General features: G+C 37.4%; 1 pseudogene; it reads left to right on the plus strand.

The window, feature by feature from the left end:
- LOC17887526 overlaps positions 1 to 2,949 on the plus strand; it is a 14,557-nt pseudogene extending 11,608 nt beyond the window's left edge.
- Positions 2,950 to 4,126: the final 1,177 nt, after the last annotated feature.

Raw genomic sequence — 4,126 nt, forward strand, 5'->3', positions numbered from 1 at the left:
TACGTCTAGATTTGGATGAGGTAAAGATAATCGGGATTTGGGGTCCGCCTGGTATAGGTAAGACAACCATTGCTAGATTTATGTTAGACCGATTCTCCAGCAGATTCCAACTTAGTGCAATCATGGTTGATATAAGAAGAAGCTATCCCTATCCAAGATCTTGTTCGGATGAGTACAGTGCTCAATTGCAACTTCAAAACCAAATGTTGTGTCAAATGATGAATCAGAAAGATATCAAGATTTCTCATCTAGGAATGGCCCAAGAATGGTTGAAAGAAAAGAAAGTGTGTCTCGTTCTTGATGAAGTAGATCAGTTAGGACAAGTATATGCATTGGCGAAGGAAACCCGATGGTTTGGTCCTGGAAGTCGGATTATTATCATAACAGAAGATTTAAGAGTTCTTAAAGCTCTTAAGATCAATCATTTTTACGCAGTGAATTTTCCAACAAGTGATGAGGCTTTTCAAATCTTTTGTATGCATGCCTTTGGACACAAGCACCCAGATGATGGCTTTGATGAGCTTTCTAGGAAAGTTGCATGCCTTGCTGGTGAACTCCCTTTGGGTTTGAAGATTCTAGGCTCCACATTGAAAGGAAGGCCCAAGGCAGAGTGGGAGAGGACACTACCAATGTTAAAGACCAACCTTAATGGAGAAATAAAGAGCATTATAATGTTCAGTTATGCTGCCTTAGATAATGATGAATATAAATATCTATTTCTTTATATATCATGCTTTTTCAACGGCGTATATCAACATAAAGTGGAAGCGTTTCTTGGAAAGAAGTTCTCGGATGTGAGGCACGGTCTTGACGTTTTGGCTGAAAGATCTCTCATATATATTGAAAACGGATTGATATGGATGCATCGTTTGCTACATCAATTTGGAATAGAAACTTCACGTAAGCAATTTGTTCAGCATGGCCTTAGGGAACATTATCTTTTGGTCGATGCAAGAGATATATGTGAAGAGCTTAGCAATGATACAACAGTAAGTTATGATGTTGCAATATTGGTCTTTATGAATTGAGTTTATTTTATAACTAACCATATCTACTTATATTTCTTTTCCAGGATAATAGGCGTTTTATGGGCATAAATTTAGATTTATCTAATACCGAGGAAGAATTGATTATAAGGGAAAAAGCACTTAAAAGAATGTTTGATCTCCAATTCGTAAGAATCAATTGTCTCGACCTTGCTCAGGCTGAGAGACTGCATTCACTGCTTCACTATCCTCAAAATATTAGATTAGTAGATTGGAGTCATTTCCAGAATACATGTTTGCCATCTACTTTTAATCCTGAGTTTCTCGTCGAACTATGTATGAGTTACAGCAAGCTTCAAAAGCTATGGGAAGGAACTAAAGTAAGTAATTTTAATGAAAACAAAATTATTTTCAAAACTTTTTTTTATATATCTAATATTTGTTTCTGTAAAAATTTCTAGTATTTAACAAAGTCCAACTTTACAAGCTAATCGTGTCAACATTTTCTTATTTGTCAATGCAGCAACTTAAAAATCTCAGGTGGATGAATTTATCTTTTTCTAAAGATCTGAAAGAGCTTCCTGATCTTTCAACTGCCACTAATCTTGAAGAGTTAAATCTGAAAGGATGCTCAAGTTTAGTGGAGCTTCCTTTTTCTATAGGGAATGCAACCAATCTCCAGAAATTAAACCTCTCGGAATGCTCAAAACTGGTGAAAGTCCCTTCTTCTATTGAGAATTTGACCAACCTACGGAGATTAAATCTTCCTGGTTGCTCAAATCTTATGGAGCTTCCCTCACTTGGGAATGCAACTAAACTTGAGGAATTGAATCTTAGTGATTGCTCAAGTCTACTAGAGCTCCCTCCTTCTATTGGAACTGCCACAAATCTGAGGGAATTGAAAATCAGAGGGTGCTCAAGTCTCGTGAAACTCTCGTCCTCTATTGGAGATCTCACTAATCTCAAAGAATTTGATCTATCTAACTGCTCAAATCTGGTGGAGCTTCCATCCTCTATAGGGAACCTACAAAGATTGTCTAGCTTGAATATGAGAGGGTGCTCAAAGCTAGAGGCTCTTCCAACCAACATCAACTTGAAATCTCTCTGTTTACTTATTCTCGCAGATTGCTCGCAGCTGAAAAGTTTTCCTGAGATCTCCACAAACATTGAGTATCTCATGCTTACAGGAACTGGAATAAAAGAAGTTCCTATGTCAATCATGTTGTGGTCTCTTCGTTCTAGCTTTTGGATATCATACTTTGAAAGCCTCAAGGAATTCCCGCATGCTCTTGACATCATCACGGGGATGCAGTTGAACGAAGATATACAAGAAGTTGCTCCATGGGTCAAGGGAATGTCTCGTTTACGTGAACTTAGACTCCACAACTGCAAGAATTTGGTATCACTCCCCCAATTTTCAGATTCCCTATGTGACATAGATGCAGACAATTGTCAATCCCTTGAGAGGCTCGATTGTTCCTTTAACAATCTAGAGATCCGTCTTAAGTTCCGGAACTGCTTCAAGCTGAATCAAGAAGCCAGAGATCTCATCATGCACACATCGACTCGTAGATACGCGACGTTACCCAGTACACAAGTGCCTGCTTGCTTCAATCACCAAGCTACTGCTGGAGGTTCCTTGACAATCAAGTTGGATGAGTCGCCTCTTCCTAAATCTTTGAGATTTAAGGCTTGCATCATGCTGGTTAATATTAATGTAGAAACTGGTGATGATCATTGTTCTATATTGATTGAAATCATGGACAAACATAATGATTTCAAAGTTCGGTGTACACCAAGAAATCATCTTATATATCCAGTTTTAACAGAGCATATCTACACATTTGAAGTTGAAGCAGAGGATGTGACTTCCACCGAGCTTCTCTTTGAGATCGAAATACGCCTTAATAACAACTGGAAGGTCGGAGAATGGGGTCTATATCAAATCTTCGAGGTTCCTTAGTGTAATGAACATGATGATAAGAGATTCAGAGATGGGCAACGATGGAGGAGGTTGGAAGATTTTATGCCATTTTCGTCTTTAATAAACTTTAAGTTTATATAAGATTGTGTAATGTTTAATTGAAACTAATTGCAGATAAGTGAGAAATACAAAATACAGACGATAAAAATAGAGACAGAAGGAGAAGAAGGAAGAATCTAAAGGTCATGACTCATGAGTTCAAGAATCTGAAAATCTAACGCTGGGGAGGAGCTGTAGCGAAACAAATACCGTCAGACTAACATAATAACTAGTGCATCACACCACATTTTATGAAAATGGAAGATCCAAAAACAAATAAAAGGAAGAAAAAAAAAAAACTCAGTTATTGTGCAACTTGAGATTCTGATTGATCAACCAAGCCATGTCATATATATGATCTTTAACTGATTGCAGGATAAAAATGACCAAGTCACACAAGAGAACATAGCTCACCTTTTCCTTCGTTGAGCTCTTAATCACTTCCGTGAGACTTTGCATTGTCCTAGATGTCGCCAAGTATTCTACAGCAGGCTCATAATAGTAATAGGACAGAAGCCAGACGCAGAGACATGTTTCATACAGAAGCTGTCGGCCGAAAGCATACAAATCACATGAATCACCTATAGGTACTGAGTAATTATGACAAAAAAGAGAGCAGTTCCTCCTTCTGAAAACTGAATTAGAACTATCAAATCGTTACTAATTTGTACATCGCCTTTCTGCCAAGAACATCGTATGGTTAGGGGCCTGTAATTCTTTTTTACAGCTTTAGTTCAGTGTAAACTACACGAGCACCTTATTTTTCAGTAAATATATAGTCACAACATAAATGTTTTTTCCACATCATCAAACTTGCATTTAAATATTTACCAGAATTAAAGACTTCTGCCTAAGCAGAAGAACTGTTTGGTTCGACTGAACTAATTTGGTTTGTGTTGCATTTGCAACATCCAACAAAGGCATTTGCAACATCTAAACATTTGCAACATTTTCTACAAGACAAAGACAACTAGCACTTGAACACTGGTGTAGAAGCAACATAAACAAGAAAGAAAACAAAGAAATTGTAAGTAAGAGAAAAGAAGAAGAAACCTGAGCACAAAGCCATTCCACAAAACCCTTGAGAGAACATCATCAACTGTTGTAATATGTTTCT

Source organism: Capsella rubella, unplaced genomic scaffold (assembly GCF_000375325.1).
Source record: "Capsella rubella cultivar Monte Gargano unplaced genomic scaffold, Caprub1_0 scaffold_5, whole genome shotgun sequence".
NCBI lineage: Eukaryota > Viridiplantae > Streptophyta > Magnoliopsida > Brassicales > Brassicaceae > Capsella > Capsella rubella.